General features: G+C 25.5%; 1 protein-coding gene across 1 annotated transcript in view; it reads right to left on the reverse strand.

The window, feature by feature from the left end:
* Positions 1 to 27,801, reverse strand: part of Pgant9 (polypeptide N-acetylgalactosaminyltransferase 9) — a 211,527-nt gene that overhangs the window by 131,654 nt on the left and 52,072 nt on the right. Inside the window, exon 2 of the transcript XR_016176034.1 lies at positions 22,389 to 22,525. The gene's annotated coding sequence lies outside the window, so the exon portion shown is untranslated. The remainder of the gene's footprint in view (positions 1 to 22,388; positions 22,526 to 27,801) is intronic.

The raw sequence follows: 27,801 nt of genomic DNA on the forward strand, positions 1-27,801 counted from the left end.
AACAACCTATTTCTACCTAACAACTCGTAGGCATTTATATTATTCTTCTTTTACTCCTCCTTCTTCTTCTTCTTCTTCTTCTTCTTCCTCTTCTTCCTCTTCATGAAGTAGTTTTTCATGAAATCGCTCGTTCACGGATATTCTAGCGCAACTTTCTTGTTTATTTCGTTTTCATCGTTTTAGTCAACCGATTAAGTAATATCTTAACTTATCTTAAATGAAAAAAAAAAAAAATAAGAATAAGAGGAATGAAAATGAATTATTAAGAAAACAAATAAAATGATATTATTGCCATCACAACGAACAGTCACGATATTTCAAACTTTCACTCTCGTATTCTCAATCGAGATGATGATGATGATAATGATGATGATGATGATGATGTTTAAAGATAATTTGCATTTCTCACTACTCTTGTCACCGACACGGTATATATATATATAATAAACTCGCGAATCATAATTCTTATTATAATGAGGAAATATTCTGTCCAAATGATGGCCAATTCTACGTAAGATTAGAATTTTCTTTCTTTCTTTCTTTTCTATACAATTATGATGACAAAAAAAAACTAATGATCCTTTTTTTTTTTCATATAACATTTCATTTTAATAATCCATGTTCTCTATAAAAGGTCATTTTTATAATTTACACAATATCTCTTTATAAAAAAAATAATCATCATAAGAAAGTATGAAATGTGTTAGAGAACAAAAAGAAAAAAAAAAAAAAGGAAAAGTGCAATCGTTTGACGTTAATGACATCAACGCGAAATTGAGTATACTATGTACTTATGAATACATATACATATATCTTTATATATAAAGGTATATATAAAGATATATGTATAGTTACAAGGGTGACTGGGTTTTATCGTGAAAGAAGGAGAGAATGAAAATGTAGGGAAGATAACAAAAGGACCGAAAGCCGAGCGGTGGATCGGATTCGATTAGCGCCGCTTGGAATGCCTTCGAAATGGAATTAGTTGCTGAAAAGAGAAACTTCGAACGTTCTATACTACTACCAATAACGATTACTATACTACTACACTAGTACATCTTTACCAATCCCAAAAACTCACGTTCTTACAAAATCCAACAACGAATTCACGAGCACTCGGGTCAGTTCTTTTGAGTTAAAAAAAAAAAAACAAAAAAAAAAAAAAGGAAAAGAACTCTGCATACCTGGCAATATGCTAACGACCTACACAACAGTAAAAATTCACTACTACTACTACTACTACTACTATATTCCATTTGAATACATGTGTAGCTTTTAGAATTTCGATTAGAAAAAAAAAAAAGAAAAAAAGAATGAATAGAAAAATATTTGTAAATACTTCAAGGATTATGAAAGAACGTGACTATGACAATCGATGTAAAAAATGAAAAGGGAAAAAGGGTCATTTTCTTTTATGACTTTCTATATTTAATTTTGATTCTAAATGATTTTATATTATTTTTATATATTCTTTTGGTATACTGTTACATATATACTAAAACATATACGTGTTTACTTATATTTATGTAAAATAATTTAATATTTATATTAATCAAGTAAATTATATTCATAAACAAAAACATTAACTATTAAATATAATTTATTATTAAAATTTGGTTAATAATATTAAAATTTATTAATTATTAATTTAATAATATAACTTTGACCTATATAATTATTATTTATTTATTCATTATTAATTTAATAATATACTTTTACCTAAGATATTTTGTATAGAAACAGAATAATTTATAATTAATAATAATACATTTTTTAACATTATTATTAATATTACAATATTATTAACATTTTTTAATTATATTATTTATTATTATTATTAATTATCAATTATTCTGTTTCTACAAAATATCTTAGGTAAAATAGGTATTCAGGCACTTAAGGAATAAGAAACGAGTGAAATATATTTTTTTAAAAACTTTCGATTGAAAATTAGTAATTCACTATCATCATTTACACATCTGAGTTACGTAAAAAGGAAGAAAAGAAAAGAAAATGAAAAGAAAAAAAAACTTATAAGTGGTATTATCACCATATATTAAATACTCCTATGAGTATATAGTACATGTATTTAACTTCCTTAAAGAGTACATTTCGTAATGATATTTTCACGAAGAGAAACTCTACATTTAAAAATCTTCCCAATGAAGTATCAAAGAAGTAAAATACTTTGCGAGTCTCGCTTTTGTGTACAAGGTTTCAACTCGTCGATGCATTTAATACACATGCATGCATATGCATAGCCATTGCACGAAAGGGAGTACAGGATGCAACTTGGCACACAAGTACTATGTCATCATCCCACTCTTCTTCTTCTTCTTCTTTTTCTTCCTTCTTGAGGAAAGAAAGAAAGAATAAGTAAGAAAGAGATACAGACAGAGTGAAAGAGAGAGAGAGAGAGAGAGAACGAGACTGGGAGGTCATCGTGGGTACACATGAGAATATAGGTAGGTTCTTCTTGTCAATGGGAAAGTGTGTCATCAAAAGGTCAACGTTTACTCGTTGCTCATCGAGAGAAGATCGAATTCTCGAATTCTAACTGTTGACCTTTTTCTTTCTCTCTTATTTCTTTGTTTTGTTTTTTTTTTCTTTTTTTGATTCGTTTAATTTGTTCATTCGTTATTTGTTGGTTGGTTTTTTTTTTGGTTCTATAGATCTAGTTGTATATAGTTAATAGTTATTGTATTATGTAGTTATATGTATTATTTAGTTATATAAAGTTCATAGTTTTATTGTAATTTATATTAATATATTTATATTTAATATTTCTATTATATATTATCAAATTTAATTAATATTAAATTATATAATATATACTAAATATAATAAAATTTATATTAAATTTTATATATTATATTTATTTCTTTCTAATTACCTTTTTTGTTGTCTTTTTTGTTCTATATATTTAGTTATATAAAGTTAATAGAGTTATTGTAATTTACACTAATATATTTATATTAAAATTTTGTATATATATATATATATATATATATATAATATAAATAAATTTATATCAAATTTTATATATATATATATTTATCCCTTATTACCTTTATAGTTCTTTTACATATCAATTAATGTTAGATAAAAATCTGTTACCTTTTACAAGATTATTTTGTTGCTTTGTTCCATAGTTCCCTTTTTTACATATCATATTAAATTTTTTTTATATATAATAAATAAAACATAATAAAGTTAGTTAACAGATATTATCAACAAATGAAAAGAAATAATTTTTCGAATATTATTTAATCCGGTTTACATTTTTATTTTGTTCATATTTATAGCTCAAGGGACGTTCTCGCATTTGTCCTTGGAACATTCGAAGCCCTGAGTTTTGTGATCGGGTATAAAAGGAGTAGGAGGAGGAGGAGAAGGAGGAGGAGGAGGAGGAGGAGGTGGAAGAAGAGGAGAGTGATATAAAACCGGTTAAATCGTTCACACAACTCGATTCTCTTGGAGATCAGCGAAGCAAAAGAATGCGTTTTCCACAGGTCCCAAACCAGCAGCTTCGAATAACATCGATTCGAAAATCCGATTACTGTTCGTTCGGTGAATACGTGTGTGGGTGGAAGGACGAGAGGGGAGAGTGGGTGAGAGGGAGGTGGGGAAGTACGAGGGATTGGTTCTCGATTCGTAAATGATAACTACCATAGCAAAATCGTGACGAGAAAGCTGCTTGTAACATAGGATGATATCTTCTACAAAAGGTGGGATTCATTTCTACGATGAGTTTTTAAACGTATGGTTTTAGATCATGGGGAAAATCGAAATGAGAAGAGAAAGTGTGAAAGATTGTTGTATATGTGGATGATGATGATGAGATAAATTGACGATTAATCATAGTGGTGTGAAACACGACCTACTTAGGTTTACTATCATGGATGGATTATGCACGATCAATGATTCATTTGATCATTTGTGAAATTTTTTTTATACTCATAAATCTAATCTCATCGAAGAATTTTATTCAGAAAAAAAAAAAAAAAAAAGATAAATTTCCTAATTAGTAGAAAATATAATCTCAGCAAAAAAAGAAGATAGAAAGAAATTAATATTATTCTTTTGCAACGTGCTAAAATTATATAAAATTTATATAAAACGTTATTGACATTTTAAATCTGTATAATATTAATCATTTATATTGAGTAATTTATTTTGTTCGATATATACTTAGTATTATTATTATTATTATTATTAAATTATATAAAATATATATAATTTATATTATATTAATTATATATATAAAATACTACAATTTACAAATTTGTATATATGAAAGTAGAACAAATTAAAAATTTAATAAATTTTCTTAAAGATAACTACTTTATAAATTAAATATATATATATATATATATAAATATTTTAATAATAATCAAATAAAAATTATTTTTTAATATTTTATTATATCCACTGTGTTTAAAAATAAATTAAAAAAAAAAGAAAATAAGGAATATATAATACTATCAAAAAATAAATTAAAAATATATTATAATTATATACCTCGTGTTTAAAAATAAATTTCAAGAAAATAAAAAGAATACATTATCTAAATAAATTAAAAAACCCAAAAAAGAAAACTACCGTAGTACACTAGAGTAAAAAAATAAAACGATTATTTCACAATCAAACTCTAATTTTACATTTGAAAATAATCCCACTAGTGAAAACCGATCACGTAGGATAGGTTGGTGTGTCTGACCTAACCGATCGTGAAGTTCTAGAAGAAAACACCACTTCCTTCTCCATTTTACCGATACACCAGTTTACCAGTGTTCGTTTCGTTCGCGGATCTGGGATTAGAAAGAAAAGTCTGTTAAATAAATTGCCTCTAACGTTGATACGTAATGTATATACATACATATAGAAATATATTATGTATATATGTATGTATGTATGTGTGTGTGTGTGTAGATAGAAGCAACCATCGGAGACTGTGCTGCAGGCATTCGAGTCTGATCGACCTTGGCCATTCGCCAGAATACGCGAGCTTCCGCTATCACTGCTATCGTTCTCGCCTTTTCCAACAAGCTCGTTCAATTTCTATTTCTATTTCTCTTTCTCTCTATTTTAGTTTCCGTATAGTACATGTATTAGAAAAGCTTGAAAAAGAAGAACATTAATAACGATTTGTCGATACGAAATCGAATTCCTACTCTTGCTATCTCTTCTCTCTTTTTTTTTTTTTTTTTTTATTTTTTTTTTTGTTGGTTTTACATCAAATATTACGTTACGGTAGTACCTTTACGTGTTTTCAGAAAATTTCTTTTTATATTTTTTATACATATATTTATTTAATTATAATTATCTTTATTTCAAATGATATTTTACTTACTACTACTCTTTTGTTTTGTTCTATTTTTCTTTTCTTCTATTTTTTAATTTTTTGTTTTTTTTTTTGTTTTATATTAAATATTACGTTAGGATACCTTTACGTGTTTGTAGAAAATTTCTCTATCTATTTTTCATATTTATATTTATATATATTTATTTAATTATAATTATCTTTATTTAAAATAATTTTTTTATTTAATACTCTTCTCTTGTTGTTCCATTTGTTTTCTTCTATTTTATTTATTTTTTTTTTTTTAATTTATTTTCACATTAAATATTATATTAGATATTTTTACATGTTTTCCGAAAATTTCTCTTTTTCCATTTCATATTTATATATATATATTTATTTAATTATAATTATCTTTATTTAAAATAGTTTTCTCTTTTTCGTTCGAAGTATTAAACGTTGAGAAAGTACTTATACCTGACATTTATGGAAAGTTAGTAACAACTATACATAGATATATATATATATATATATATATATATATATATATATATATATATATATATATATTGCTTTTAGTTAAAATAATTTAATATATATCTATCTAACGTAAAGATTAATAAAATAAATATACAATTCGCAGAATACATATAGCATGATTCGTTCCCAACAAGTAACAAGTACATGTATATTGATTTATGTAAATTTTCCTAAATAAGCTATTTACCTGATAAGGTATTTATTAACAATACGTTGACATTAACATAAACTATCATTGTTAATTTGGTTACTTGCAATTATCATTCATTCATTTAACTACAATTATATTTTATCGAATACTTGCCAATAGAATAATCATTCAAATTCATGATTGATCATTAATTATAAATTTCAATTGAGAGGCAGTAAATTCAAACATTTCGTATCACTATAATAATTTGTTCCCGATGTAACGTATTATTTATCATTAGTTCATCTAACAATCACTATGTTTATCCCATAGTTGATAAAACAAAAATTTCAATAAAATTGTCTTAAAAAAAAAAAAAAAAAAAAAAAATTGTAACATTTAAGTAAACAATAAACAATCAAAATTCTAATAAAAATCAAATATTCAATTGATAAAATATGACGATGAATTTTCCTAAATCATTCAGTGAAATAAAAAAAGAAAGAAAAGTAAAAAAAAAAAATAAAAAAAATCAAAAATTGACAAAATAAAAAGTAAAATATTCTATGGGGAATACATACATCGATTACTGTAAAATCGATTCGCCACTCAACGATTTATCCTGTTAACTGTAAAATCTCGATCACAGTGAAACACCGGATAGAACACACGTATGAGATTTATTTACATGTAAAAATAAAATTGTACAAATAGATACCAACGGAGAAATTATTGATAAATTAATGAATAGTATCCAATGTAAAAAAAAAAAACAAAACAAAACAAAAATAAACGTTAGTAACGTATAACGTTTTTCTTTTAATTTTATTCCAACCAAAAACGAAAAAAAAAAGAAATAAAATAAAATAAAACGAACTAATCAAATAAATTTACTGAAGTGAAATCGACTGGTTAAACTCGTCCTGTTTATTTTAACAGATTAATAATGCAAACCAATTTCTTTTTTTTTTTTTTTTAACAAACATCGATTCGTTATAACAAAAAAAAAAGAAAAGAAATAAATAAAAAGAAATTAAATAAGAGAAAAAAAGTCCTCTTTATGAACACCATAGCAATGAGGGTTGACAATACTTCTGCTTAAAAATACTTGTTCTTCTCTTGTTGTACATTTTATTTATTTTTTATTTTTATAATTATATTTTTTTTATTTATTTCATATATTAAATCTACTTTATGAAAACCATAGCAATGAGAGGGCTGGCAATACTTCTGCTTAAAAATACTTGCTTAACTCTTGTTCTATATATATACATTTTATTTTTTATTATTATATTTTCTTTATTTATTTCATATAATAATAAAAGTCGCGAAACAACCCTTTAATTAACCGAGCTGTAGAAAAAAATTCGCGTATCTCGAAAGGCTACACCAACTACCACTACCCAAGTTGCCCAATTTAAATGATCCACCCAAAAAACAACAACTCTTGCAATCATCCTTCCTTCGTAGTAAAAAAAAAAAAAAAAATAGAAAAAAAAAACAAGGACAGTTTAGGGTATGGGGGAAGGGAAGAAAAACAAAAATAGTTTCTTTCTCTCTAACATTGCGGTTACAGTTACCGTTGCCGAGATTCTCAGGAAAAAAAAAATTTAAAAAAAGAAAAAAGAAAAAAAGGAAGAAGGATCCTCGAATGGTGGAACAAACAACGAAACGCGGACGGGAAGCGGACCGCACTATGCGGATAAAAATCCGCACGGTTGGCATCCTACGGGGATGAAGGGGTGGGAGTATGAGAAACGTAGAAACAGAAGAGAAAGGGAAAGAAAAGGACACGGACAGGAGGAAAAGGGAATCCTTTTTTTTTCTTTCCTTTTATTTTTTTTTTTTTTTTTTTTGTTATTTTGGACGACTGCCAAAAATTTCGTCACGACGAAAACTCACTCCGCAGTGAAACTCGGAGTCGTTTTCAAAGGAAAAACTTCGTTCGGCCTCATTTTATCCCACATCCGTAAACCGACCCTTTCATGCAAACTGGTCCCCACCCACATCCCCACACCCCTACACCCCCTCTTCTATTCCTTAAGAGAAATAGAGAAAGAAGAGATAAGGGAAAACACCGACCGAGGGGATGAGTGGCTGATGGTGGAGAGAAAAAAAAGTATCATCCAACATTTCCAACTGCAACTGCAATTGCAATTGCAGTTTGGTCTTGAGAAATGAGTCGCGATTCTACCAGGAAAGATTTATTTCCGTTCTAAAAAATACTAAAGTTTGATCTGACTTGTGGTTTTATGGTCGATATCCACCGACCTTGTATTTGTTATTTTGTTTTTATTTTTTTTTTTTATTTTCCATTTCTCAAAATCGTGAATGAATAAAAACGAGCCAAATATCAGCAAATCGTCGATACTTCTTTTTGGTTATTGTTGTTGTTGTTGTTATTTATATAAATCGCATGTGAACAAGTTTAATATACATACAAAATAAATGGTCAATTATTTATTTATGACATGTAGTTAAAAAAATACAGAAAAAAAAACAACAAGGGATTTTGTGGTAACATTTAACATTTGACAAAATCAGGGTGTAGGATTGATACATAGTCAGAGATACATGCAACCAGAATTGGCATATGTCAATTTTGTAATTTTATTGCTGTTCGCTAGAGAACATCTAACTCATAGATATTACACCAAGTTGACGTGGGGAAATAGGATGGGAGATTTTTTGGTAACATGTAAGCGTATTTTGTTTCAACGTTAAATCAATGGGGAGTTGTCCTATCATGATGATTATGGTCAACTACGTGTTACACAAGAGACACGTGAAATTTTTGTCACATGAGAAATGATCGTGTGTCTCTCAATCGCTGACATTTCATTTCTGCCACTCGAGTATACTTATTTGTATTTTATTTGTTTTGTTTATTATTCTAATTCAAATGAGACAATGGTCATTGAAATAAATTTTTCATTAGATTCGTAATAATATCGTACAACGTAATATAAACTTGTTAAGGTATTATTAATACGATGGAAAATGAAAAATCACTGAAACGAGTATGTTGATGAAGAATATAATTGGCAGTTGATCTTTGTTAAATAATTTTGAAATAGCAACTTGTTGTAATAATAATAACTTATTATTAAATAACTGTAATATCTTACGCTACATTTGTTGTTAATACAATTTTCAATAGTAATACAAATTCTTGATTAATTATTCAATTTATTTTTATATCAGTGATGAGTTTTGATTGTTAATATACGAACAATTTTTTGAAAAACAAATATAATAAATAAAAGAATGAAAAACTTTGTGTGAATTCTAAAAAAGTATTGAAAGTTCAGAAATAAAATGATTAATTAAATAGAAATGTGATGAGTTTTGATTGTCAACAGGAAAAATTTTGGAAAATAAATATAATAAATAAAATAATGAAAAACTTTGTGTGAATTCTAAAAAAGTATTGAAAGTTCAGAAATAAAATGATTAATTAAAAAGAAATGTGATGAGTTTTGATTGTCAACAGGAAAAATTTTGAAAAACAAATATAATACATAAAATAATGAAAAACTTAGTGTGAATTCTAAAAATGTATTTAAAGTTCAGAACTAAAAAAAGAACAAAATAAAATGATTAATTAAATAGAAATTTATAATTTCACACACAGAACTATTTTTTTTTTTTTTTTTTTTAATATTTTATATCTCACACACGTAAATATCGTGGCATCAATGTGATTGGTGACAAATGAACGTTGAACGTAACGTTCAATAATTCGTTTTGCATGTGGATTGATTCGTCTGTCATTTAAAACGAGATCGATATTGTATATTCCTCTTAGTTAGAACTGGTCCAAACGAATAACGAAAAAGATATATATATATATACATCTCTACATAGACATATATATATCCCAATATATACGTATATATATATATATATATATATAATCAAGTAACGCCCCCAGTGAAATATGATTTTAACGTTAAGCCAAAATGTGAGAATTTGTTGTTAACGTAATACCCTACGTTTCGGTATCATTATATCAATGTATATCATGTTTCACGTATATCAGATTTATTATATCTAACAAAGATTTTCGAATCAGATTAATCCAATAATTATTTAATTAAAAACGTAAATCTGAAAAGAAAGAAATATGTATTCAATAATAATTATAATCAACTTTAAATACACTTAATCGATTAATTAAAACACTAATTTTAACAAAGCTAATAAAAATACTAATTAAGTTTTTTTTTTTGATGATGTATTTAATAAATTTAACAAGAAGAATTTTTGATTGGAAGGATTTAATTAAAATGACGTAAAAAAAATAGAGTCAAATTTCTAACGAAAAATATGCAAAATAATAATTCTTATATTATAAATAGAATTAATTTATTAGTAATACAAAATTAATATTAATTTCATTTTGGAATATAAATATTATATATAAAATTATATAAAATATAAATTTTATTTATATATTAAAAATATAAATTTATTTATATATATATATATAAAATACAAAATATATATTAATTTTATTTATATTTTATATAAATTATATATAATAATTTTATATATAATTATATTAAATTAATATAATATTATTTATAATAATAATTATATTATATTATATATATATTTTATATAATTTTATATAAATAAAATTCAAAATATTAATAAAAAAAAAAACTTCAAATTACGAAAATAAAATACTTAAAAAAAAAAGGTAAAACACATACAATTTTCAAATATACACAACTACTCAAACTTTTAATGAATGGAATATTTAAAGGAAAATGCAAATTAATAAAAATAGAGAATAAAATTATAAGTATTAATAGACATACTTCTTTACATATATAAAGAAATCTTGAAGTATAATCGATCGTACCAACAAACACGCAAATACTACAATTACATCTATAACAGGAACTACTTAGACGACCCTTTAAACGAACAATCCCATAAACTTTTTAACGACCATCGATCGATTTGTCTATTTCTCCTCCTCAATATCGACAATATGAATATCACAATGACAGGATAGTTCAATGATAATAGCTTACCAATACACCTATATGTATACATATACATATATACCTATATAACAATAGATATCGTAATCACGTGCATGCACGTTATTACATAAACCATATACACTTACTCGAGTACTATGACTCGTAACATTTAAATCTAATTACATAACTAACAATCAGTGATAAAATAATTTTATGTGTTATATAAAATAACAAAAAAAAATAAAACAAAACAAAATTAACTCTTCCTTTTATCAATCTAAAAAAAACAAAAAAAAACAACAAGAAATTAAAAAACAATTATCAAAATAAGAAGCAACTACAAATCGATTTACTTTCGTTAAAGTAAAGTTAGAATGAGATTTGTCATTAATAATAAATAAACTTTTATTTTGTTGTTGTTGTTGTTGAGGAAATTTAAAAATAGGTAGAATAGTATCGCGTGTATTATTCATCGTCGTAAATTTTTTACGATTTTCCAATTTCCCTTCTCGTGATCTGAACGATTAATCGTGAAAAGGATAAAAGGTGTTCCAATCGAAAAGAAGAAATCGTAAAATGGAAAAGAAAAGGTAGAAATAAAAAAAGAAAGAAAAAAAAAAGATCAATTCAACTAAAGATTCTTCTCTCTTTTATCTTTCTTTCCTTTTCGAAACAAAATCTTCGCGTTAAAGTAAACAAAAAAAAAAAAGAAAAAGAAAAAGAAAAAAGAAACTTCGGAATCGTAAAGTTTCGATCCCTAATTTCAGCAACGTAATAAACTGATAATGAAATGTTATCTCTCTAGGGGATAGCAACGTTGTCCAATCACGTATCGTATTTTCGAAAATGAGATTTCGATACTCCCCTGTGTCCTTCATTCTACTTCGTAAAAATGAAATATCGCAAAAGATATGAATATTATTTTTACTTTGTACAAATAACATCGCGAATAAGAATAAATACACAAAATAGAAAGAATAAAAATAAAAAAAAGGAGTAAAATTATATATTCGTAAATGTAACTTTGAAATAAGAAAAAAAAAAAAAAAAGAAGAAAATAAAAATTCTTGATTTTAATATAAAACCAAGCAGTAAGATAAAAATATTGAATAATACGTGAAATTATGTGTCAACTGTGCATTTCCGTTTTGAATTAATGCTGAAAATCACACAGTCTGAACTCAGTGAAATCTAATTCAAAACTATAAATTTAAATCTCCGATATCAATGAATTTTATTATAATAAAATAAAATAAAATATTTCAAGAGAGTACACGGTACGTTATTAAAAATTTTAATTAATTTTCGTGAGAATGGTAATAAAAAAAAAAAAATTAAAAAAAAAATATATCCTTTCCATTTATCACTTCTCACAATCATACGAAAAGGTTAAAAATGTTGGAATCTTTTTCTAAAGAATATAAACGAATAATAATAATGATGATGATAAGTTTACTAATATTGTTAGTCAAGGATTTAGTCGTAACTAATGCTTTTAGAATATAGTCGCTTGCCAATCGATATTTACTAGCACACACATACACACACGTAACACAGTCACTTTCGTTTTTACATATTAAAATGTCAGATGAGAGAAAGTGATTTCAGTAATCGTGTCCGAGTATTTATGTAAGTATTGTGTGTATAGTTTCTTTGCGAAAATATATGCATATATATATATATATATATATATGTATATATATATATATAAATTTACCACACTTTAAATTATATATTAATTTAATAATAATATTATATAAATATAATATAAATTAATATTATATAAATAAATACAAATATAAATTAATAATAATTATTAATATAGTATTATAATATAATATATATAATTTATAATATATATATTTTATATAATTTAATATAATATATAATTTATATATATATAATATAATATATAATATATTATTATATAAAATAGTATATAATTTTTTTATTTTTATAATATAATAGAATATATAATTTTTTTTAAAATAATATATAATTTTAATATTTATTTATATATAATTATATAATGTATAAATTAAATTATATATATATATAAGTTTACATTTGTGTTTATAAGATTTAATTGGATTCGAAAATAAAACTGATATTTGTTCATCGATTTGAAATATTTCGCATAATTTATCTACGATTTTATAAAAAAAGAAATCTGTTTTGTTTTTTTTTATTTTTTACCAAATATTAGTAAATATATTTGCAAGTTAGTCAATTTGAAAGTTCAAAAGAACATCATCTACGAGTAAACTAGTTGAAATAATTCCGTAGAAAATCCACCTGACTTACGGGATATAAATCCGCGAAAATTGTCGTTAAATTAGTTTAATAAGTTAAACTTCAAAGTGACAACCCGCGGCAAGATGTCATCACTCGTTTAAAGTAGTAGTAGTAGTAGTAGTAGTAGTAGTAGTAGTAGTCATCCCCCTTTTCTTTTATGAACTATCATCCCAATCTCATTTTTTTTATTTTTTTCAAAAAGATGAGAAGTATATTTTCCTACCTACTCGTTGAAAAAACGAATTAAATGAGAGATGTGGACAAAATAAACTGATGTTACTTTTTTACACAAAATATTGGATTATAGGATAAACAGTTTATTTGTCTGTCTCATGACGTTTTTATAACATTAAGAAACTTATTTATATATTACCAAAGTTAAGAAAGAAACGCAATCAGCATCTTGAAACAAACACAAATTAAGAAATGAAAAACAAATTAACGAGAGATATATACGAAGAGAAAGATAATTTGATTTTACTTGAAAAATATCAAAAAATTCATTCGTTTTCATTTAATTTGTCTTACTTTTTCCTATTTTTTTTTTGTTTTTTATTATTTTTATCTACGTCGAGATAAAGATAACATTTTTGAAACAATCGTAGAGAAAAAAAAAAGCTGTCCACGAATAAAAAATTTTGGTTATTTCAATAACAAAAATATGCCCTAATTAATAATATAATTAAATAATAATAATAATAATAGTAATAAATAAAAAATATATAAAAATATTAAATATTATATTAATAATATTTTTTTCTTGTACGGTCATGAAAAAAAAATATATATATATGTATAAAAAAAAAAACATAAAATTATGTATTCTATGAATCTTAAGAAGAAAAAAAAATAGAATTAATGAATGGAATTTAATACGAACGAATTTGATGAATGAATTAAAAAATTATTTTATTATTTCAAAAAAAAAAAAAAAGACAGAAAAAAACACATACCGTTAAAACGTGTTTTTATTTTCTTTTTAATTTGTTTTTTTTTTTTTTTTTTTTTAAGAGAACTGAACATGAATGAAAAGGAAACATCAATTAAAATCAATTATACAAATACACAAACGTCTCGTCACATTTTTATTTTCGTATTTGCTTGATCGTAAGAATTTTTAAATAATTCAGACTCAAGAGGAAAGACAGTTTATTTAAATCTCTTTTAAATGAAGACTATATAAAAAAAAAGAAAAAGAAGAAGAAGAGAGAAGAAGTAGAAGAAGGAAGAAGAAAAAAATGAACCTGAAGCAAAGGAGGAAACAAGATATCCTATTTGGTTCGAGAAGCTTAGTAGTCATCGAATAATTGAAACGGACGACCCGTTTATGGTTACAAGGTGAGGGAAGGAAGGGAAAGGGAATAAGAAACGACAAGTAGCAGTCAGAGAACGGTAAAATCGTAAAAACGATGACCAATGGAACGAATAAAGACATTCTTTTTTAAATTCGTCTCTCTTAAAAATACACTCGAGAATAAATTCGTATAATATATATATATATATATATATATATTTTTTTAAACAATTTGTATAAATCGATAAAACGAAATCTTCACGATTGAATTAAACAAATTTTCAAAAAAAAGGTACATTAAAAATATCTAAAAATATAAAAAAACGAATTCATTGGTTAAAAGGAAACAAAAAAAAAAATAATATTTTAACAAGTAAGAATTGTATAATCGAATTTGTTCAAAAATGGATGTGATTAAATATAAATATAAAAATATGGACAATTAATTCATTAAAAATGTTACATTAAAAATATCTAAAAATATAAAAAAACGAATTCATTGATTAAAAGGAAACAAAAAAAACTTAATATTTTAACAAGTAAGAATTGTATAATCGAATTTTTCAAAAATGGATGTGATTAAATATAAATATAAAAATATGGAAAATGAATTCATTAAAAATGTTACATTAAAAATATCTAAAAATATAAAAAAACGAATTCATTGGTTAAAAGGAAACAAAAAAAACAAAATAATATTTTAACAAGTAAGAATTGTATAATCGAATTTTTTCAAAAATGGATGTGATTAAAAATAAATATAAAAATATGGAAAATGAGTTCATTAATAATGTTACATTAAAAATATCTAAAAATATAGAAAAAGAATTCATTGACTAAATTGAAACAAAAAAAAGAGTTAATATTTTAAAAAGTAAAAATTTCATGATCAAATTTGTTGTTCTACTTTTCAAAAATGCAATTGAAAAATAAAATTATTCAGAACGTTCGAATGAAAACGTAATCTCTGCTATGAAATTGAGATTTTGTAAAGATGGATTAGGAAAATCAATAGAAAGAAAAAAAAACATATATGTATATATATATAAACTAAAAAGAGAGTAAAAAAGAAGAGACAAAAGTTATTTCAAAAAAGTAAGTAATCTTTGAATCGAATTTTCTATTCTTCTTTTCCCAAACAAAAACCAAAAAAAAAAGAAATGCATTCAAAGAAAAAAAATCTATTCGAACAGCAGTTAGAACCGATGAAGAACCATAATAATCTTTACTATGTAAATAAATTTTCAAAAAAAAAAAAAAAACGATATATCAACAAAAAAATCTACGGTAAAGTAAACGAAAAAAAAAAAAAAACAAAAAAAGAAAAAAAAATTATTAGAAGAATGGAAAGTACAAAAAAATAATAAAAAAAAAAACAAAATGAAACGTAACGAAACAAAAATTAAAAAAAAAAAATAAAAAATACATACGTCCGAATCTTTGCGTTGGATATAATTTTTATTTTTTACTTTATTTGCCTCCTCTTTTTTTTTTTTTTTTCTTTATAGTGAACAGAACTCGCGATTTTTCGATGGCTATTAATAATCGGATATGCCAGGTACTGGAATGGTGGTGGTGGTGGTCCTGGTGTGTGTAACTTTTCGCGTAAGTAATGTCGAAACGATCGCCAGTATGTTTCATGCGGTTAATCCTATAAGCGTACGTTTTCTATCCGCGTGTTTTCCCGTCCTGTCACGGAGATGAAATTTGCGACAAAGCTCTCTTTCTCTCTTTATCTCTCTCTTTATCTTTCTCTCTCTCTCTCTCTCTCTCTCTCTTTCTCTCTTTATAATTTAATACAGCATCGCCAGCTGGCTTTTGCTTCGTGATCCGTGATATATATGTTTAAAAATAAAATATAAATAAAAAGAAAAAAAAGTGAGAGAGAGAGAAGAAGGTGATGATGATGATGATGATGATGATGATGATGATGGTGAGGGAAGGATAGGATAGAAAAATAGAAAGAAATAGAAAAACAACAACGAACCAACGAAAATACAACAAAAATATAAACTCACCGACCTTTTCGAAGTCATATTGATAAATCCAAATTGGGTTGTTGTTTATATATACGACGAAACACATACTTTTACACACAAACACAGAATAAATAAAATAAAATATCAAATAATAAGAATCAAACAAACCTGTAATTAAAATCACTCAGAATTATTATTAAATAAAACGTTTTTTTTTTTTCAATCTATGATAAAACTACACGAATTATTAATATCACCATTACTATTATTATTATTATTATTATTATTATTATTATTATTATGTTTGTTTTAGTTTGAATTAGTTTATAATCGATCGAAGAAATGTTTTTTTTTTTTTTTTTAAACGACTAGAAAACGAGGAGGAGAAAAAATAACCGAGTACACCTGACGGCGTTCAGGTAAGAACTGAAAGTCAACGAAGGCCGAACGAGCAAGCATACCGTGAGTATTTCTACCCACTACCTACCTACCTACCTACCAACCTACCTACCTACCTATACTACTACTACTACTACTACTACCTGTCTGCGACCTGCAACCACGAAGAGGAAGGAGAATGTGAAGGAAGAAGTAGGAGAAGAGCGAATACTTTCAATGGCCTTTATGAGAAAACCGAACGTCCGTGGTTCGTCTTCAGTCAGTGTTGCAATCTAACTATACTTATACTTCAAATACTTATGGTAATAACTGAACACGAAACATATATTCGAGAAAAGAAAAAATAACAAAATAATATCTAACGATAGAATCAGATATTTTTTTTTTGTTATTCCTATTGTTATTTATAGTTTTCTAAAATTATATAATAATTATTTTGAATTTCTTATAGTAAGAGAAATATTTTCCACATCTGTTAGTGTTTTATTGATTTGAAATAATTATTATATTTTATTAGATTTATATTTATTTATTTATTATTTTTGATATTTATATTATTATTTATAGTTTTTAAAAATTATATAATAATTATATTTCAATTTTCCCTATCGTAAGGTTTGAAGTTATTATTATATTTTAATTATTATATTTGATTACATTTATATATTTAATAAATGAAATTATTTGTATAATTAATTTTTATTTATAATTTATATATATATATATATATATATATATATATATATATATATATATATATATATATATATATATATATTTATATATTTTATAATTTATATAATTTTTTATTTATAAAATTATTTTTGTTTTGTTTTTTTATTTTGTTTTTTTCCCCCAAGGAAAAAAGAAAAAACAGAAAAACAATTATTCATTAACATTTTAAATACGAAAACAAAAAGAGATAAAGAATACCAGTAAAACTTGAAACAGAAATTATTATCTATCTAATGATTATAGAGCACATGTAATTAGTATAATATCTATATAAGGGAACGCTTAAAAACAAGTAATATTTTTGTCGAAATTTACGAATGTTACTTCGTAAAAAATGTACTTTTTTTGATGATTTTGAAAAGAGGATTTAACAAAATCCGAGAAATAATATCCACAGAGAAATAACAGTATTCTTTTTTAGATTTATATATATATATATATATAGCAATTTATGTTACTTCTACCATTTCTTTCCGTTGTATATTTCTTTAATGGGAAACGACGATCTAACAAGAAGTTTCTTCTTCTTATGGTTTGTGATAATCTATCTCAATTATGGTTACTATATGGGTTCTGTCTTTTTTCTTCAATGAAGATGTATCCTAATAGTTTATTATTTTTTTTTTTTTTTTACCTCTAATAACAATAATACATTAAATTACAGTTATATGGGCATGACAAATATCTATCAATTAATAATTAAAAAATAATCTTTCGAATATTTTAACAAATTTTATATCTATATATATATATATATATATATATATTATATTAGAAATTATTTAAAATTTATTTTATTATATTATAAATATTATATTAATATTTAAAGTATAATATATATATATACACATATAGTATAAAAAAATTACACTATATATTAGTTATATACTATATATTATAATTATAAATATAAAATTATAATTATATAATACTAATATACTATAAATTAATGATACTATATATTAATTGTTATATTATAATTAAAAATAATTATTTTCGATTTTTTTTTTCAATTTAGCTATCGAACGAGCATCGAATTTCTAAAAAAAAAATAAATAAAAATGAATATCATATAAAAATTGTATACAAAATGAAAGACACTTGATCTGCTTTATCTGTCAATAAATAATTCAAAAAATAAACCATTAGAATATTAACAAGAATAATTTTCATTCGTTTAAGTCGATTTTGTATTTTTCTTTTTTTCAATTTAGAATTCAAATGAACCTCGAATTTTATATAATCAAAATTGTGTATAAAATGAGAGACATATGATCTCGAATAGTATCAGGTAACGACTATAAACGAATAAAATATTCAAGAAAAATAAGTCTAACCAAGTCTGTTGTCTGTGTCACGACTCTAATAATACTTAAGTGCTATAGTTAGTAAATACGTAGAACTAGTATTGTATATAACCATTGTACGATTTCACGGTCACGAGAGCATGGAAATGGTTTTCCTCAACGTTGTAGAATGAAAATGCAATAATTATTAAACCAGGTGTCAAAAGTATTTACAAAACAATGACGATGATGATAAATTACTCAAAGCTGAATATACACAACTGGAATAAAAAAACAAAAAAAAAATAAAAAGATCATATAAATCATTTATCAATAATTCATCAATTATTATCACTGTTATCACATTGAAAACTATATTACAAGTGTATAATACAAAAGGATAGAGTCCTTGAAGATTATTTATAAAAGACAATTGTGTCATATGAATAAAACAATATTAATTCATTCTATTTAATAATAATTATAATAACATTTGTAAATACTAACTTACGTCAATTTAAATGACATTATAAATTGAACAGACAAAAAATTACTAAAATATTGCATATAATAATAATAATAATAATACGAAAATAATAGGATAATAACATTTGTAAATGCTAACTTACGTAAAATTTAAATGACATTATTAATTAAACAAAAAAGAAAAAAAAATGACAAAATATTGCAAACATAACGTATAATCGATAAATATGAAATAATTAATAAAATATGGATTATTATTATTATTATTATTATTATACTTATTCGTTATTTAAAACCATTCGATAGTTCTCGTAATGTTTTTCCCCTTCCGATAATGTAGATAAGAAAGTTAATTAACTTTAACCATTTCCGATATTTTATCGTTCAAGCTGTGCCCTCTTACGAAGTATCTCCTTCTCTCTCTCTCTCTCTCTCTCTCTCTCTTTCTCTTTCTCTCTCTCTCTCTCTCTCTCTGTCTGGGATTACATTTTGCGTAACACATTCTCAATTGAAATACCCGTAAGGGAGAGAAACGAGCAAGGGCGTCCGATGCAACCGTTGCAATTTGGAACAAGCGAACGTAGGCGAAAAGGACTTTTATGAAAGTTTACGGTCGACTTACGGAAAGGTGGGGAAGGAGGAGAGCTAGGGAACAGGTTAAGAGAACAGTGATAACCTCTTTTCAACTTTCCACCCAAAAAAAAAACACATCCCTAGGAAAATTCATAAATTAAGAGATACATACTGGTAAAAGTATAGGGAGAAAACGATGATGATATCATAAGGAACACTCTTCTGACTATTCCTCTATGCTATCGTATAACGGATGATAGTAAGAAGAACTTTGACGATAATTTATCTAAAATGGTTTCGAAAAGGTGTGTTTTTGTGTTAGTGTGTTTGTTTGTGTGTTTGTGTGCATGTAGTCGTGAAATTTCTACGAAATTTTTGATAGAACACCGTTTAACAGGACCTGTAAGTTTTTCCAATAAACATTCGTTGAAAATATGTCATTTTTGTGTAAACTTGGATATAATTTTTATTTTTTTTTTTTTTTAATTTTTTTTATATAATAAAATATTATAATATTTAATTATATATTATTTTATATATATATATATATATATATATATAATAATATATAAATAAAAAATATTTTTAATTATATGTGTCAAACATTTTATATATAAAAAAAAAAAAAAATTGATATAAAAAATAAAATAAAATATTTCTATTATCAAAAATATCATAAATATGTTAAATTTGTTAATAATAACAAAAATATGGATTAATTTTCTATATTCAAAATTCGATACAACGTAATTTTGACAAGTATCTACGTATTGTAATATAAATACGTAATACACACATATATATATATATATACTTTATTCATTCAGATTAAAAGTATTTTCGATACTCTATTTCTCTCTTCTTCTCTATTTCTCTATTACTCTCTTTTTTCGTAAAGAAAAAGTTGGAGGATGATAGTTAGAGGGATCTATCGGTGATTCGGTTGCATCGCGAAGCAAACGAACGAACAGGGAGGGGGAAAAAAGTTAGAAGATTCGTCCGTAAGGAGTTCTTGAATTGGAATGGAAAAAGGAGTATAGGGGAAGTAGAAGAGGGAGGGAGGGAGGGAGGGGAGGGGGGGTGGCTAGGGAAGGAAGAGTTCTAATCGATTAGACATCCGAAGCAAAACTACTCCTTGGTGCTTGCCAATTTCAGTGGTACTTCGCGTCTTGTAACCTACAGTACAAGTTTCCGCGCTTTTTTCCCCCCTTTTCTTTTTCTTGCCCTTTTTATTTTTTTTACTTTTCTTTTTTTTTTTTTTTACCCTTTACGGAACCCGGATGCAATAAGAGAAAAGAAGAAATTGCCAAGGATAGTACATTGTTGAATCTTTCTATCTCTTTCCTTCTCTCTCTCTCTCTCTCTCTCTCTCTTACATACATACACATACTATCTATTTCTCTCCCACACGCACATATACACACACATACTATCTATTTCTTTCTCTTTTCACAACCAAACGAATTCCATCCTAACGAACGTTTCATTGTATCTTTCATTTCTTTCTTTATTTCTTGATTTCTTCAATTTTTTTTTTTTTTTAATTTATTTTTATTTTTTTTTTTTTTTTTTTTTTTTTTTCCTATCAATGAACAACAAAGTCCGAACAGAAAAGAACGATTGTATCTAAAAAGTCTTCTTCCGACAGAAAAGAGACAGAGAAAAAGAGAAAGATTGAAGAGTGAGTGAACAACGAAGAAAGGGTGAGAGAGAAAGTAGTGAAATTTAATGAAAAAGAAATTTTGGAAGAGTACGATGGACAAAAGTCATACTCGAAATTCGATATTTACTAATTCATTTTCATAATTAACGAGAGATACCCTTTGAGTACGAGTACGACTTCTTTCTTTCTGTCCTTGTCCTATTTCAAACATTGCAATGTTTTTTTTATTCTTCCTCTTCTTCTTCTTCTTCTTTTTTTTTTTTTTGTATCCTCGTGAAAATGACAAAAATTAAAGTATTATTATTACAATTCTGTTCAGATTCGTTCACGTTCGTTATTAAATGTTGAAAAACAATTATCCATCATTTTTCGTGGAAAACAACCTTCTTGACTATTTATTCAAACTTGAATGAAAAGTAGGAGGAGAAGGAGGAGGAGGAGGAGGAGGAGGAGTAGAAAGAAACTTTGATATTTTACTTGGGCCACTTGAAAAATAATTAATTAATCATTAAAACGTTATAAGTTTGTAAGTTGGCATTTGTAAGAAGGATCTTGTTAAAGATCCTTTTTCCTCGGCATTCCTCAAATGGAAAATCTTTTATTTAATCATTATTCAAGACTTTAAGGTATCCAGACATCTTCTTACTCTCTCTCACTCTCTCTCTCTCTCTCTCTCTTTCTCTTATTTCTTTCTATCCAATCTTCTTACCTTAACGTTTTATTATCCTATTTTTTTTATCTTGTTTCTACATTTCTTCTTGTCTCTTTTTTTAACGCAGCACCCATTGTTCCTCACCCTCTCAGCCCCCGTATTTATACACTAGTAGTTCAATGATAAACTTTGTTCTGTAAAGAAAAAAAAATGTTAAACGTTTTACTATGATTATTTGTTTTTTTTTTTTTTTTTTTTAATTAAATTTATCTTTTAACATAAATATCCAACAACTCTGTTATATCTGGTGTCATTTAAATAACACCCATTTGATTCGATTATGCAAGGTCACTGAGTTTGGTTTTGCAATCGTTACGCGAATGAACAAACTTTACTGTGTGTGTATATATATATATATATATATATATATATATATATATATATATATATATATATATATATATATATTATAAAAGTTAATATAATAATAAGGGTTATAAATAAGGGTTAAAATAGGGGGAAAATGTGTGTTTCCTCTTTAGATTATATATCGGATAATTAAATAAACTTTAATTACGTCATTTCTTGTGACTATGCAAGTTAATTATTCACGTTTTATTTAAGTTTAAATATAATTTATACAAGGTGTCTCATATAATTAATCATACAAATAGAATGAAATTTATAATTTGTTTAAAAAAAAAAAAAAAAAAAATTTATTTTAAACATTTGTGTCGTTAGAATCGAGTATATACGTCATGACAAGTATACTCGTCACGTTTATTTAAGTTTAAATATAATATATACAAGGTGTCTCATATAATTGATAATACACAAATAGAATGAAATTTATATCTTTTTAAAATTCATTTTAAACATTTGTGTAACCAGAATCGAGTATATATCTCATGACAAGTATACTCGTCGATCACAATTTTAATTGGTTAATTTGTTCAAAGTATTCTTCTTTCGTGTGTTAGGTATATTTACATGAAAACACATCTTATAGGAATTATTTAAACACTTTTAACAAAAATAAAAAATAAATAAAAACAACACATGAATATCGTATAATGTATATACCGGATAAGAAAACAGCAGTATAAGTAAATATACAGCAAGTGAAATAACTGTAAATGTATTAGGAATAAGTTAGAAGTTTGCAGACACCAAGTTAGAAGATTACTATGATGATTAGTAAATATATATGCATAGCAGCGAAGAACGTGGAGTATGAAGAAGAAGAAGAAGAAGAAGAGAAAAAAAAAGCAAGTAAAATTGAATAAAATTAAAGCAACTGTAAAAAAAAAAATGAAAAGAAAAAGAAAAAAAAAACATTGAGAAGTTAAAACACACGAGAAAGAGAGAGAGAGAGAGAAATAAAAAAAAAAAATAATAAAAAGAGAACATTGTAGTAACGTGACTTTTAATAAAACACACTTTAGTTTTAACATCATCATACATATTTGAACGGAAAAGTTAAATAAAATGCATAAAGTACGACAAGTATTTAACATATATTAACATAGATTATTAGCGTGTAAAGAAAATATAAATATATATATATATATATACTATATAAAACTGCAGTAAAAATTGTCGCAAATATTTCAATAAAATACAAAATTTTATATATTAATTAATGTCAAATAAATTTATAACAAGACTCGTATTATTTTTACGGTAGTAAGGAATAGAAAAAAGAAAAAATGTTATGAAACAAATTAATTATTTTGAAAAATATATTTATATATATATATATATATATATATATATATATATATATATATAATTATTATATTATTTATTATATATTATATTATTATACTATATTATTATATTATATTATATTATATATAATAATAATATATAATAAATATATAATAAAATATAATAAAATATAAGAGATACTATTATTAAAAAAATAGAAATATAAAAATATTATTATATTACATATAAATATATAATAATATATAATAAAAACGTTTCGAATAAGTTATAATAAATGTAACAACGATTCACGTTCATCGTTCGAATAAAAAAAAACAACATTAAAAATAGTTAAAAGGTATATCTGCAATCACATTTTCCATCGTTAACCTGCGATATTACCTATCCATAATATTTCTAATACTCATTGGCAGTTTTACTTGTAGATAGAAACGAGCAGTTTCATTCTAACTACACATCACTTTTATATTTCTCTTTATATTTTTAGATTCCGGTCAAAACATTCCGAGGAATGATGCATTATTTAGAATGCAATTCGTTCGAGACCACCGAACGAACGAACGAATGAACGAACGAACGAACCAACACACGAATGAACGTACAGAATCATCTCCGTTGATCGTAGCAAAAAGCAAATACAAAATAAAGAAAAACTACACACGATCTACCTATATGTATACTCAAATATATTTGTGTGTTAGTAACGCATATATATATATATATATATATATATATATGAGTATGTGTGTGTGTGTGTGTATTTATACGTATGGTCCATATGTAGGGAAAAAATAAAAAAAAAATAAAAAAAAAAATAAAAAACCATATCCGTTCTAATGGATAAAAGCTTCTAGAGAGAAGCAATAGCATCGAATTCTAATAAAATTCTATTACTCTCGCGTTTGCTTTGAATTACTTTGCCTCTATCTCACTCACTCTCTTTCTCTCTCTCTCTCTTGAAAAAAAAAATATGAAGAAGAATAGGTTAGCTGAAAGAAGAGTACGAGCTCTAAAATTCATTGAAATACCGCGCAACCCTCTTCACCCTTTTTTTTTTCCTTTTTTTTTTCTCGTCCCAACGTGAGGTGTAACACACATGAATTGCATATGCCGTAGGAGAGAGAGAAAGAGAGAGAGTATAGTAGTAGTATGCATTATTTAAATGTAATTTCTTCTACGATCGTCACAACGACAAACCAACAACTAGTTAGGCTTGTGTCATAAAGTAAGTCGTCGTAAATCGCACCTGTCTTATGACAATTGTTTATCTTCAAAGATAAATCATTTTTTATGATCATCTTCTTAGTTTTTCTAAGTCTCATCTTTCTCACCTACGTTCTTCTCATACATTTCTATTCAAATTCATTTCTTTTATTATAAACAAGATACTAGTATCCTATATATGAATAATAATTTAATTTTTTTAACTTATAATAATGTATAAATAAATTATTCTTATAATAATTGTACAAAAAAAAATAATATTTTAATCTTTTTTCAATTGTAATAATATATAAATAAATTATTATTATTATAATAATTGTACAAAAATGATAACAAAATGTAAATAAAAAGATGAGTTGAAAAGTTTGGAACCTCGACAAAAAAAAAAATATTTATAATTCCTTTTTATTTATTTTTTTTTTTTTTTTTTTAAATAAAATTAATTTACACAAAAAATCCCTTACCATATATTACGTTCAAAACTTGTCTCAATCCATTAGTAAAATAAAAAATTAATAAACACACAAATAATTCATATAAATTAAACATATAAATTAAATATATAAATTTGTATTAAACGTGCAAAACACGAGTGTATTCAAGATCGGTCAATTACCCTTTCCTTTTTTTTTGTTTTTGTTTTTTTTTTTTATTCCAAATACAAACGCTTGATATAAATATAATATTTTTTTTTTTTCAATTGAACTAAAAAATAAAAAAAAAATAAAAGAAGATGGTTCTTAAAACGACTGGGTTAAAAGGAACTGGTTTTCGTCCCACCTTTGGATAGGAAGTAATTGAAAGACCGTGTTGAGGTCGTTAATCCAGCCTAAATTACGTTCTCGCCGTTACTTCGGGGGCTCTTCTTTACGACCCTTACACAAACACGGCTTTTTAGGATTAAACACGGTGAATCCAACCTCCTCCTTTCCTCCTCCTTAACCCACTAGGGGCTCATTAACGATCGTGAGTTAATTAAGCAAGACGATAAATTACCACTCGATTATTCGTACTGAGAAAATTATCCCAAAAGAGGTGTCCCCATGCGTGATCCAAGTGCTACACCCCCAAACCTCAACCCCCAAACCCCAACCCCAACCTTTTTCTCACTTCTTCATATTTCTATTTTTCTTTACATTCAAATATAACATTTTTCTATCCCCCATTCATTCCCCCTTTTGTCAACCATCAAATGTAATTAATTCGAGTACTTATGCTCGTCAAAAAAGAAACAAAAAATTGATGCAAGTGTCAAATTATCAGAATAAATTGTTGAATATTTTCTCTTTCATTATATTCACATTTTGATAACTCAGACGACTGAACTAATCGACATTTACTCGAACGGGAGTTACGAAATGATCGTCGTCGTCGTTGTAAAAGTTGAAAATAAACAAGAGACAGAGAAAGAGAAAGAGAAAGAGAAAGAGAGAAAGAGAGAGAGATGTCCAACTACTGGTGAAGGAGACGCTTACGCTCGGACTCCTGCGGTTTATGGCGTTAATTTAATCTGCATTTGAATTTAATTAAAATACGAGTGCACGGACGCGAAATACGGGAAAGCCGTTGACAACTTTATGCAAATTGGTGCGAAGCTTGAAATCGAAGCAACGAGACTAGTAGTAGTAGTAGTAGTAGGTAGTAGTAGTACCTAAGTACTAATTTATGATTCTCCAAACTACGAAGATGTGTAGTAATCTCTGTTTACACATTACACACTCACTCATATCCACATATATATATATATATATGTATATGCATAAGTTTAAACTTGTACCCTTTGAAACCAGTTTATTTCTCACTTATCGATATTCCATTTATTCCATGTAATTTTTGTATTTACATTTGCGAAAACTCTTGATATTAGATTTCTTATCAATGTTTTCTCATTTTTCTAACTAACATTGAATAAAAAAATGACAAACAAGAAGTAGAAAAAGAAAAAGAAGAACAATAACAGCAATCTAGATGAAATTTATCTTGGCACGTATATAAAAGTGTCTAACACGTTGAACGAATGATCCTCAAGCCCCTACCAACCCCTCGTAGATGAATGAAGAAAGAGATGAAGCGTATTCGTTATCTGATGGTAACCGTGTATTATACACGTGCATACATACGTGTATGAAAAATGCATGCAACTGGAAAGAAATGAAGGAAGGAAGGAAGGAAGGAAGGATCGTTATGCTAATACTTGAATAAGCGACACGCCAGTTTTATAAATACAAAACGTCATGTGTGTACTCGATTCATAACTACCCCCGTAGAGTTCTGTGTACAAAACCCATGAGAATCTAAACCCAAGCATCGATCGTAATTAAAGTTGTCTGTCATATTTACACGGTTAGTTGTTTCCTTCGTACCAAATGATCCATTACCAATTTGACATTGTTTTCATCTTATCCTGCTCAAAACTCATATTTGTTCATCATATTGATTAAGTACTTAATTTTTTCCTTAATTACTATTGTCATAAAAGATATTATTAATTACAATTGAATGTGTGATGTGCTAA

This window comes from Polistes dominula, unplaced genomic scaffold, assembly GCF_049000335.1.
Source record: "Polistes dominula isolate Pdom_NZ unplaced genomic scaffold, Pdom_raw_medaka contig_79, whole genome shotgun sequence".
Taxonomy (NCBI): domain Eukaryota; kingdom Metazoa; phylum Arthropoda; class Insecta; order Hymenoptera; family Vespidae; genus Polistes; species Polistes dominula.